This window comes from Microtus pennsylvanicus, chromosome 8 (genome assembly GCF_037038515.1).
Source record: "Microtus pennsylvanicus isolate mMicPen1 chromosome 8, mMicPen1.hap1, whole genome shotgun sequence".
NCBI lineage: Eukaryota > Metazoa > Chordata > Mammalia > Rodentia > Cricetidae > Microtus > Microtus pennsylvanicus.
The window spans coordinates 34171139-34183865 of NC_134586.1; the positions used below are offsets into that span (position 1 = coordinate 34171139).

Sequence of the window (12727 nt, forward strand, 5' to 3'; positions counted from 1 at the left end):
TTTAAAAAGTAGCTGAAATGATTCAGGGCAGGCTGTTAATAACAACTTCAACAGGAACCTAAATTTGGCAGTATTTCATGGTTTTGCCTATAAGAGATATAACTTACACACCTCCAACACCATAATTCTTATTAAGTAACAAGCTAGATGCAATCACCTTTTGCTGAGATCTAAACACAAACTAACAGGATTGAATCTAAGCTAAAAGTTGGGGGGGGGGGCAACAATAATCTCCAGAGCATACCAGATTCTGCAGGAAGTAGGAGGAAGACTGAAACAATAAGGTAGCTTTCCTTTTTGTGTGTGTGTGGCTTGGGGGTGGGGTGGCGTGGGGTGGTGGGGTGGTGGTGTTGTTTTTCTTTTCTGAGGAGAGTCTAATTTTGTAGCTCAGGCTAGCATCAATCTTTGGATGAACCTCCTGACTCAGTTTCCTGAGTATAGGACATACAGATGTGAGCTACAAAGCTCTGTTATAAAAACTCTTTTTCAGTACACATTTTACATGATGGTGACCAAAAACATGTGAATGTTGGATTGTGCTTTTTCTCTTACTAAAATAAAATCAAAGTTAACAATATGTAGTTACAGTACAAAGGAAAACACAGTATTTGACACCCTATCGAATCTAAACCCAACTAAACATACTGCATCTATTGAAATACAAACTTAATTCACACAGAATATGACATTCCAATCCTTACTAAATTCTGGCTAGCAGATGCGCTGGTCCACTAAGGTAAGGAGGCAACTTACATTTATTTAAAAGGGCAGGGAACATAACAGGGAAATCACTTTAATCCACACAATGCTTGAGGTTTTTGGTTTTTTTTCCCTTGGAAGATAGGCCAGATTCGTCCCAGATTTCTAAAATATATGGAATCTGGGCTTAAAAGTATATGCTTGGCATAAATTCAAGGCTTAAGTGGGAACTAAAAACAGTTTCTTTAATTGTAAACCAAAGTGAATAATCTCCTGGGGGGGAAAAAAAATCTCCTATTGCTTTTCCTACCTCCTGCCCCTCCCCCACTAACACTGCTTCCCTGCTGTGCAAAGAGCCCTTTGTCCTGCCCCGCACTTATCTAGCTGTTTGGCCATATTGACAGGCCTACTGGAAGCATAATAAGGGAGTCAGTCTGACATAAGCAGCTGGCGATTTGAAACAAAAATCTTCCTTTTCTATCACACCAAATCCTGCTGCAGAAGTCTATGGCTCCTCCCATACTTCCACCTATTTCTCAAACAGAGCAGCAAGGAACTGATTCCTTTGAATCCAGCAGTATAAATCAAAAACTTGATTCCTTAGTCAGAAATTTCTATAGTTCTTGGTTTGCTTTGTATTGTAATTCATAATATTAAGGCTAAAAGGAATCCTTAACTCTGGGTGTACACATATATGACTATCATTTCAATTCAGAAATGAAAATTCTGGGATGTTTCATACTACAAGACAGAAGAGATGCAGAAATGGGAGACCTATGTTCCGAGCAAAACTGACCAATAAGGTTAGGGTTTTAAAAATACCAAGGATTCAAAACAGCCAAAAATTGAGTTTCCTGACTTCATATCAAAGATACTTCAAGGAAATTTACATTAAGTAAGGAATTTCCCCAATTACTCTGCAAAAATAAAATAAAATAAAAAATAATGTAAACGGAATGGGGCAGGACAGACCCCTTACTCAGAAGGGACACACACACACTGGACTTAGTGTCACTGTCCCTTTAGTTACCTCACAGTTCCCTTCAAGTACTGAATAAGAACACTCTCAAGTGATGCTTGCCAGTCGGTTAATGGTATCTCTACCCAATTTATAACTAAATACAAAACAGAACAATTTCCCTAGGATTACATGATTTAACAAAGTTAAGTATAGATAAGTGAAAGAAAGGCTATTCTCTTTACCTTTTGCAACCTTCCCTGAATTTTAGCCACTAGACGAAATGAACACAATACCAAGTGAAGGTCATGTCATTCAGTAGATGGCTTAGAATCTCTAGAGTCCAGAATACCACCAATCTATAACATAGGTGCATTATTTTCCTAAGAAGTCTGCCTGAAAGAACATTTTAAATCAAATTATAAATGACTAATAGTTGTATTATTATATACATTTTCCAAGGTGCTTTGCAGTTTAAGCTCACTACTAACTAGCTAGGCCTCTTAATTTCAAAAACTGACAAGTCACTAGAGTTTAGCCTAAAGTTATAGTACAATTTTATTTTACTTATGATCTAATTTCTCTTTGATATGTACTCAACAATTACTGATTGCTAAGGCCTAATGTTTCAAAGTTATTTCAATGAAGATTTTATTTCTCCATCCATAGGCAAAGTTGACATATCCAATACTGTCAAAAAGGGTCAGAATAATTTCCAGAAGTAGGCAGATTCCTAGATACTAGACAATATCAAAAGGTATAAGTATTTTTAAGTATGTCAGTTCAAGTAATCCTTCTAAGAAAAAAGCCTCTTGATTCTCCAGTGAATACAGTGAGACTACAACCAGTACCCCAGTACCAAAAAAAAAAAAAAAAACCCACCAGGAAGTAAAAGTAGCAGTCATTATTTTCTAAAAACTTGTTTAATTAAGCTAAAAACACCTGCATCTTAAATCTAAGTCTATTAAACGGTCTGCATAAATGAAATCATACCTATGGGATATAGTATCTTATCTATGTAACAACTGTATTAAAACCACCTGAAATAATCATTAAGAAGAGTTTTGCTTTATAGACCTGCTTTTAGCACTGCAAAGAGTATGAACCATATTATGTGAATGACAAAATGTTCACCATTGTTTCTTGGTTCCTTGCCATAAGTGCTAGAGTCAAACTACAAATTAGAGATGTTTGTGGGATTTAGATACATTGATACAAAATTGGACAAACAGGTATTGGTTGCAGTAATAATCTTAGGGAGAGAAAAACAACACATGATTTTATGTGTTCCACATGTCTGGGTGATGGTTCTGTTTCAAATATCCCGTCAGATAAACTATTGGGCTTAATTAGAGATCATCCTGGTTCTGTTCGGATGGAAGAGGGTATCCAAAGTTAGAAGGGACTCTTGCTGCTTTCTTACTATCCTGCACTAAATTTACTCAATTTCTGACCATTCCTTCTGGTTTTTCCTGTGTTTCTGATGGATTACTGTCAAGACACATCTTTGTTCGGTGGAAAGACTATAATCCAATACATAGACGATTAATCCAATTTATAGGTCAAACGAGTGAAGTTATCTAATCTGTAGGGGTCTACAGATTAATACAGAAAATAAGAACAAAAAATTAAATATTAATCCAAAAGTAGCTCTTTTTAGTTTAGGCTTCCAATTATAGTCAGATGTTTAGATGTTCACGAAGGTAAATATGGCCTAATATGGAGAGACACATACAAATCAGAACTAACTTAAACAATTAAGAGATAGAGGAAAACATATAAGTTGCACTGCAAAAACAGAACATGAAGATTCTCTTCACCCTATTCTGGTACTCAGGGACATCTTTACAATACTACTTTAGTCTTCAAAAGGATTTTTAAAAGATCAAAACACTAATGAACGTTTTAGTCCCATGGAAGTATAAAACCTCAGGTAATACCAAAAATCTGCCAACCCCCTCCCCAAACAAAAACCCAAACTCTTTAACTTGATCCAGTTTTCAGATGGGGCTATCCATAAATGGATACAGTTACGAACTAATTCTGGTCTCTTCACTAACAAAAAGCAAACCAGCTCAGCAGTGCAAATTTCCCAGGAAAGCAAGCAAGGTTTCTTTCCAGTCCTGAGCAGCCATCGCCTAAGTGCAGTTCCCTGCAGCCAACAGCATTAATGGACGCTGCACTGCTGTCCTTCCCTGGAGACAGCAGCCAGCACTACTCAAGCTTCTCACGTAGCAACCAGAGCTCCAGAGCCAGCAGCTGCTGCCGCCTTGTATACTCACTCCTGTGATCCAACACAGGAGCAACCTTCTCTTCACCCCACCCCCACTTCTTAAGACACTTTTTTTTTTGACCAGCGCTCCATGCTAGAAGGGCTGGACATATGATTTTAGAAAGAAACAATCCAAACGTCAGTTTTAAACTGAGATCTTTGATTAGAAAAATCAACACGTACCAAATTCCAAATATTCGTTTTTAATTAAACCAGCAATTTAGGAGCAAGTATTAAGCTTTGGTTTTTAGAAAGCCAATTTTCCAAACATTCAGTGATGAAATTTAAATTTACAGCTAAGAACAAGAGTCTTGGGTCGTGTCCTAGGAAAGGACATAATTCAGTATTCTACACATGACAATCTGAATAACCTTAAAGGCTCTAATCCCATAACTGGCCACAAATTTTGGCCAGAGAACTAATGATCCTGAGAAAACTGGAAGATATCCAAGGAAAAAAAATTCCTGTGTCCTCCAAGCTCAGAAATCTCTGATTATGTCAGTATTCTCTGCTTTAGTCCTAGGTCAAGACTGCAACACATCTAAAACCACCCCTTACAGCTTTCCTCCTAGCGACCTAAAACTATTATTAATAGAAAACTAACCATCAAAAGCACTTTCCCTTCAAAACGTTGCACACAAATCTCCTCCTGAAAAAGCTCATAACAATCACCAGGATCTTCCCCAATCAAAAGTACAGCTATTTAATATACGCCCAAGGAAATAATGTAAACATGACCTTGGTCACAAATATGTCATCTAAAAACAATTTATTTAGGCAAAGTGTGAAGGAAATTAGAGAAGCTGAATTCTGTAAGTATTCTAAGCACGGGAAAAATTGGAAAAAGGAACTCAGGTATAGACAAAACCCAGTGGCGTCCATAGCTCTGGGCAAGAAATGAGTTGCTAGTGAACACATTACACAAGTAACATGAGAAAGCAGAAAATGCAGGTCATACACGCACCCCTGACCCAGACCAGTAGAGCGGGCTGCAGCATCAGAACACAGGAGAAAGATCCCTTATTCCTGAGCATGAAAAAGGCAAAGGCGCTCCATAGAATAAATTAGCATAGAAGGGGCTTTCCCAGCAGTTAAAACTTTCCCTCAGCGCGATTCACCGACGAAAACCAGGGCTTTTGCCCACCACCGTTCACCTCACATCTTAGCCTGCACGCATAAGGATTCACGAGGGGCACATATCCCCCTGGCTTTAAAGTCGTTCGGAAGGATCGCTCTCCACGCCCTAGGCACGGAAAACGACAAAATCTGGCTCAATTCCAGAGTGGAACCCTACAAATTCAATGGGGATATCGCAGGGATACTGAGGAACACGCCACAGGGAGTCCAAGAATGTGAGGTGGGGGTGGTGAAGGTAATGTCTTTGGTAAGGGAAAAAGCAGCAGCCATCTGAGATAGGGACTCGAGAAGCAGGGAGAGGCACTCGGGAAGACTATGGAGGGGAGGACTGGGCCCCCGAGCGATCAGAGTTGTCACAAGGCCTCAAGAACAGGGGGTGGAGGTGGGGGGGTCTCAGGGACAGAAAAAAAAAGTATGCCTGTGTATTTTGAGAGCAGGGTTGCGAGAGGCCTCTCCTGAAAAGGGTATAAACGTGGAGTAGGCAGTGCCCAGGAAAAAAGGGGAGCCCAGAGTAGGGGGAGGGGAAGAGTCCTGACCCAGGGAAGACATTAAAAGGGTAGTAGGGTCGACTGGATTAAGAGGAGCCCTTCTCCCCGGGCAAGAGGGGTGCAATGGTGTGTAAGGGTGGCCGAGAAGATGGGAAGGACAGCATCCTCCTGCTACCAGCCTTGGGAGGCCCAGGCCCACGATCCCGAGGAGCAGGAACGCGGGGAGACTGAGGTGACCCTTCTTCCCCCGGGGACCGGTCGTGTGGTTCGGTGTCTCTTTTTCTGTTGGACCCTTACCTTGACCCAGGCGCTGCCGGGGCCTGGGCCCGGGCTGCGGCGCACGGCACTCCCGGGAGGCAGCGAGACTCGAGTTAGGCCCAACGCGGCGCCACGGCGTTTCCTGGCCGGGAATGGCCCGTACCCGTGAGGTGGGGGTGGGGGGGCAGAAAGGCGGAGCGAGCCCAAGGCGGGGAGGGGGGAGGGCCAGGGGCGGAGGGGGGCCGGCACTACTGTGTTGGCGGACTGGCGGGACTAGGGCTGCGTGAGTCTCTGAGCGCAGGCGGGCGGCGGCCGCCCCTCCCCCGGCGGCGGCAGCGGCGGCGGCAGCGGCAGCTCACTCAGCCCGCTGCCCGAGCGGAAACGCCACTGACCGCACGGGGATTCCCAGTGCCGGCGCCAGGGGCACGCGGGACACGCCCCCTCCCGCCGCGCCATTGGCCTCGCCGCCCACCGCCCCGCACTTATTGGCCAGCTCGCCGCCAATCAGCGGAGGCTGCCGGGGGGCCGCCTAAAGAAGAGGCTGTGCTCTGCGACTCCGGCTCCTCAGAGAGCCTCGGCTAGGTAGGGGATCGGGACCCTGGCGGGAGGGTGGCGCGGCGCGATCGCGGGGACGGGCGGGTGCGGCGGGCCCTCGAGGATGGCGGAATCGCCTGGTGGGGCCGCTGGGTGCGATCCGTAGGCTGGACGGGGCAGGCGGGTGGCGGTCAGGACTACGGTCCGCCCCGCAGCAACCGGAGGGGGAGGGAGAAGGGAGCGGAAAAAAAAAGTCTCCACCGGACGCGGCCATGGCTCCCACGGGGGAGCGGAGGTGCGCTTCCGGTGCACGTCTCGTCGCTGATTGGCCTCCTCTCCTCCCGCCGTGTGTGAAAACACAAATGGCGTGTTGTGGTTGGAGTGAAGCGCCTGTCAGTTAAACGGGTGCTGGAGTGCGCAGCCGCCGGCTGCCTCGCTAGGCCCACTGGGTGGGGCGGGAGGTAGGTGGGGTGAGGAGAGCTGGACGTGCGGGCGCGGCCGGCCTGGGGCGGGGGGAGGGGAGAGGAGGGAGGGAGGGTCAGCGAAAGTGGCTCGCGCCCAGGCGGCCTCCCACCCTCCCCTTCCTCTGGGGGAGTCGGTTTACCCGCCGCCGGCCTGGCCTCGTCGTCTGATTGGCTCCCGAGGCCCAGAAAACTGGCCCTTGCAATTGGCCCGCGTTCCTGCGAGTTCAGGCCCTGGGCGGGCTGGCGGGGGCGGCGGGGAGGCCCTAGCAGGATCCGGCCCTCCCCGAGGCCCCGCGCCGCAGAGTCTGGCCCCGCGCCCCTGCGCAACGTGGCAGGAAGCGCGCGCTGGGAGGCGGGGACGGGCGGGCGGGCTGCGGGGCGGGGGCGAGCGCGGTTCCTCCTAGAGTTGCTGCCGCACGAGGGGCGAGATGAGCCGGACCTGCGGCGCGCGCTCCGGGGAGTGGAGGAAGGAGCGGGGAACTCAGTCGGGCTGGTTTGGAAGCAGGAAGCGCTTGCTCCCTAAATTTCGTGGGAGCTGCAATCAATAAGGGAGCCGCAGTGGAGTAGGCGGAGAGAGGGCCGCACCCTTCTCTGCAGGGGAGGGGAGTGCCGCAATACCTTTCTGGGAGTTCTCTGCTGCCTCCCATCTTCTAAAGACCCGCCCCGGGCCTGGAAGAATCCCTTCCCCCTCTCCCCCTCGTGATCTTTCTGGAAGATGGGCGGGAGACTTCTGGGCAGGCTTAAGGGCTAAACTGGTGCGTGGGCGTTGCCTTGCAGGGGACTTGAACAGGTGTAAAATTGGAGGGGCGAGGCTTCCCACGGGTTTTCGTTGGTGTTGGGAGGTAATTATAATAGGGGCAACGGAGGGAAATGGGAGACTAGGCGCTCACCTGGGGTTTTATGCAGCAGAACTACAGGTTATTATTGTTTATGATCTGCCTTGGAGTATTTTTCATCGAGTTAGATTAAAGGCATGCTCACCCGAGTTTATACTCCCACTTGAGATCCTTGCTATATCATGAAATTATAGTATCGCAACTTAGAATATATAAACAGAATTTTAGCATTTTTTTTCTACAGAGCCCAGTACTTCACTCTGTCCCTCCTGCTCCCTCTGCAGTCCTACCAAAAGATATTTTAGCACTCTCATTTTAGTCCCTTTTCATTTTTTTGTGCTGGCTTATCCAATCCCTAGACAGAGCACTGGCATTCTTTCTCTCTTGATCTTAGAAGCCTGATGAGTCATGAAACCAGACAGATTAGTTACACCACAAATTGAGGCTGTAGCTGGGCTCTTACCCTATAGTTCTTTTATTCCTCTTTAGTACATCTTGTTGACTGTTAGCCTTTATTTTTTTTTTCTATCCCCACCCCTTCTGGAGCTTTACTACAATAGATTTATTGAGAATCTAACCTGAAGCTTGGCTTTTTCCCACTCCATGAATGCTTGTCTCTTCCCATCATTAATAAACTGAACTGTTTCCTATTAATGGCCTACAGATGGAGATCTCCAACATCACCTGACTTATCTTAGATGGTATTAAAAGGTATATGAATTGACATGAAATTTGCTGACTCCTTAATGCTTTAGTGGATTCATGAGTACAATACAGAAGGCCGTTAATGAGCTAATGACAACTTTTTCATTTCTTTATTTCCTACACACACACAGTCTCTTAGGTCACATGATTGCTGCTTACATTTTGTCACTGTACACATCTGTAGAAGGTGATTCCTTCTGGAATGCAGACTGTTAAGGTTCAGATGTTGTCTCCTGGCCTAAGGGCCTGTGAGCCTTTATTTTCCTGTTTAGGTAGTGTTTTCTTCTGGCCTCTGGCTTGATTCATGACATTCCTCGTGTTATTGCTGGTTTTGCTGAGCTGCTTTGGTATGGTCTTACCAAGTGGTGTCTGCTAAGTTCCTATTGTATTTATTGCTTGACTTGTAGCCAGATACAAGTGAAATGTAAGTGACATAAATGTACTTGAGAAGCTTGGTCTTTGGGTTTGGTGTTATGTGTACTCTCTAAGAATCCATGAGAACTTACTGCAGAGATGTGGATACTCTATTGTTCCAGTATGGTAGCCAATAACCAAATTCCTTGTTAAGCGCTTGGAAATATTATCAAGGAACTAATTTTTATTTGGAGTGTAAATAGTGTGGGCAGGGGAGCCATTGCTGCAAACTTGTTGGTTGCAGAAGACTAGTGCAGACTTTAATACTGTTCTATTACACTTAACAACAAAGAAATAAGAATTGAACTTTTGGTAGCCTATTTAAGTTGCTTGTTGTATTTTATTTTTGTGTTTCGTTTAGTCTAAGCTGAAAGCTAGTCCTACAAACCATTATTATACATGAAAGCAAGTATAGGTTAATTTGGATTTCAAAAACTTAGAGCCGGTGTTTTAGCTGAGAAGTGGTGGCAGTTGCCTTTGATCCCAGCACTCAGGAGGCAGAGGCGGTGGTTCTAGGCCAACCTGACCTGCGGAGTGAGTTCCAAGATAGCCAGAATTACACAGAGAAAGCCTGTTGAAAAATAAAATTTAGGAAGCTGAGATTTCTTTAAATCATAATTGAGGCAGTACCTAGGAGCAACCATGGGATTTGGATTTCTCTGTGGCTGGTCAACCTAATTCCACTCCCCCCTACCCCTTTTTGATACTCTGGGCTTCCTTATTCTTTAAAGCCTCTTTCCCACCATGTAGCTTTTTGTTTGCCACATGTATGACTTCCTGTGCTGGTTTAAATGGCATGGCTTTTTACTTTCTAAGGGCAGCTGCCGAGATTTGCATCTTGGTTTCTGGGGTGGGGTTTGGAATTCTTTTTACAAGATGGGGAGTGTAATACCTAGTTTTGTGCTCCCTAAAGGCCTTTATTTTCTGTGTAATATTTCTTAAAGTATGGTATGTTTAGGACAGGGATCTTAGGGGTTTAGTATGCAGAAACTGTTGCCTTGCTGTTTAATTCGGATTTTCCAGTCTCACGCCCAGAGAATTTAAATTCTGGGTAGCCAAGGCCAGATTAAAATTCTGTCCTTTCATGTTCACTTGCTTACTGTAAATGATGACTTCATGGGTTTTTCCTGAGACAGGATTTCACTCAATATGTATCTCTGGCTGGCCTGCAACTCAGTATTTAGAGTTCTGCCTCCTGAGTGCTGGGTTAAAAGTGACTAATGCATGCCTGGCCTGAACTGTTTTTTTCTTCCCTCTTAAAGCAACCAAATAATAACAAACTGAGTGAAAGGGAAAACCTAAATGTGGGTCAGATTCTTAAATATATTAAGGGGGCTTGGGTTATAATTAGTAAAGTGTTTGTGTTGCAAGCAATGAAAACTTGCATTAAATCTCCACAATCCACATAAAAAAAGCCAGGCGTGTTAGAGCACGTCCGAGGTATCCCTAGGACTTGCTGGCCACACAAGCCTAGTTACTTGGCAGGCTCCATGCTGGTGAGAACATACCTCAAAAGACAAGGCAAACAGCAACTAAGAAGCTACAAAGTTGTCTTTCACACCCATCTACACACACACACACACACACACACAGAGAGAGAGAGAGAGAGAGAGAGAGAGAGAGAGAGAGAGAGAGAGAGAGAGATAGTAAAATATTTCAGATAATGTTTTCTTCAACTTTTTATCTAATACTATGTTTCTTCCATCAAGGACAATGGGGATTTCTTCAGTGAGTAAGCAGAGTTGAGAACCAAACAAATTTTATGATTTGTGAAACTAAGTTTTCAATTGACAGTTAAAGCCTATGAAATATAGAACAAAGCTCGTATTGTGCAGGAATCTAATACTTAACTGAGGTGTCTTAATGCTCTTTTCATGGAGGAAACTGAGGCCTTCCTGTCTATGATCACAAGCACTTCCTTGGGTTTCCCTGAACTAACCATTGCAGCTAGCTATCCTGTTCTTATACTGGGTGTGGTGGTTTAAATAAACTTAGTTTCCTATCAAGTGGTGCCGTATGATTTCATTCTTCCAGCAAAAATTGCTATATATGTTAAACATTTGTGCTTAATGTGAAAGTTAGGTTGGGTTTGTAATTTTTAATTTTCAAATTTTGAGCAAGATAAGGCCTTTTGTACATCTTATGTTTGGTGTAACTGTATAATTATGGCTGCCACCCTTGGTCTAGAACGTGATAGTTGGACATCCCAAGAACAAGACTAGTTTGACTGGAAGAAATCTTAGCTATACAACACTTTGCTGGGTCACAACTCTAGGAGTCAAGCATTTGACCTTGAAGGTTGAGGTCTTGATTTTCTTGTAGTGTATGCTAGTTTAGACATTGAAGGGGGGCACTTATCCAGACTCCATTCTTGGCTGCATTAGTGAGCACTAAGTGTCCTCCTTTAGGCTTTAACTGACTACTCACCATAACAGAGGCTTTGGTACCAGTCTCTGTACAGTAGAGGAAACGAAGGCTCAGATTTATCAACTTCTTATGTAATACTAGCAAACTAGGGCTGGGTATAGAAACTGGTCTAGTGTTTGGTATTCCTACCATCTTTGTACTACCTTGCTCTGATTGAAACATGGAAGAGATCTAGATGTAATGTGCTATAAGATGGTGATAGGCTTATAGAAAATTGAAAGCAGAGCAACTACTAGATTACTAGTTTTCTCTGAGGGAAGAATTCAGAAATTGGATCAAGTGTTAAGTCAGAGAGTGGTTTCAGAACATCTCAAGGATCCCTTCCTTAGTGCCCTCTCGCCTACACCGTATTTGGTCCCACTTGAATGTTGTCATGGCTCTTAAAATATAATTAACAATAGTAATTATTGTTTTTTCCTCCTTTAGATTGTTCCTTAAGGACAGGACAGTGCTTGTTTAAGGCTGTAACCCTGCTGTCTGAGCAAAACCAGGTCTTCGAGATCAACACACTTTTCATATCGCAAGATGTTGTGTTCTCAGAAGCAACAGAGGCACATGATTGTCACGGACAATACTGTCATTATGTTAAATGGGCTGTGCAGTTTGGATTTTTTTCTAAGGTAGTTTGGGTATGGATCATGTTTTTTTATGAATTAACTCTAGGTTATGCCTTCCATAATCCATGTAGTGTGTCATGCAGTTGTTATTTTTAAATCTTGTAGCTTTGTACATGATAAAGGTGTTTTATTGTCTTAATGTTTTGAACACTTCTCAAAAATTCCAAATTATAAAACTGCAACTTATAATTTATTTTTAGAAAGATGGTTGTGGTTTTATAAGATGCTTAATTGTTCCACTAATCCTATTTGTGTTTTAAAATATGTAAAACTGAAGAGTTGGTCACTTTAGGAAGTGAAACATGTACTGGCTTTAGAGATCATTTAACTTGGCATATCTTTTGCAACACACTTTGAATAGTGTTGGCACCAGCTGTGTTGTGGAGTCATTTTGAAAGGAGTCATTCCAGTGAGTGAACGCTACTGAATATTTTAAATGCAGGCTTTTGGTGTCCCATAAAACAAAACTGTCAGAAGCTTCAAACTAGAAATTAAGAAGCTGAAGTGTTTCAGAAGGAGACTACTTGCTGGAGAAATGTATAATAGCTAAGAATTTAGGAATTAAACAATTAACATTGCTTTGTATCTGCCAGATAAAAAGAAATGCTCATAGTGTTTCTTTTGAGCAGTACAGTAACTTGTTATAGTAAAGATTTCCCCACAAATACAAACTAATCCATAATTCATGGATGTATATGTAACACTTTAGAAATAGATGAAGCTACAAACATGGTTGGACTTATTACTGTGCTTGTATTTATTTATGTGAAAACTTGGCAATAAACTTATGTCCTAAAGTAGTCAAAATGTGGAACGACTTTTTAATCTCGTGCCTATCTGGAACAACTATATTGACATTTATCCTAATGGGGAAAAACAGTGGGTAGAGCTGCGATGCCTTGGCACATTGCCACTCAT

At 43.8% G+C, this 12727-nt stretch overlaps 1 protein-coding gene and 1 long non-coding RNA gene across 8 annotated transcripts in view; one reads left to right on the forward strand and one right to left on the reverse strand.

Annotated features, from left to right (window-relative positions):
• Setd5 (SET domain containing 5) overlaps positions 1-6170 on the reverse strand; it is a 77000-nt gene extending 70830 nt beyond the window's left edge. For all 7 annotated transcript variants that reach the window (XM_075983241.1, XM_075983239.1, XM_075983238.1 and 4 more), the window contains exon 1: positions 5852-6170. The gene's annotated coding sequence lies outside the window, so the exon portion shown is untranslated. The remainder of the gene's footprint in view (positions 1-5851) is intronic.
• An 83-nt stretch (positions 6171-6253) lies between these two features.
• On the forward strand, positions 6254-12609 carry LOC142856181 (uncharacterized). Its single transcript, XR_012911599.1, has 2 exons — positions 6254-6394; positions 11619-12609. It is a non-coding gene; the product is annotated as an uncharacterized LOC142856181 (long non-coding RNA).
• The last annotated feature ends 118 nt before the right edge of the window (positions 12610-12727 follow it).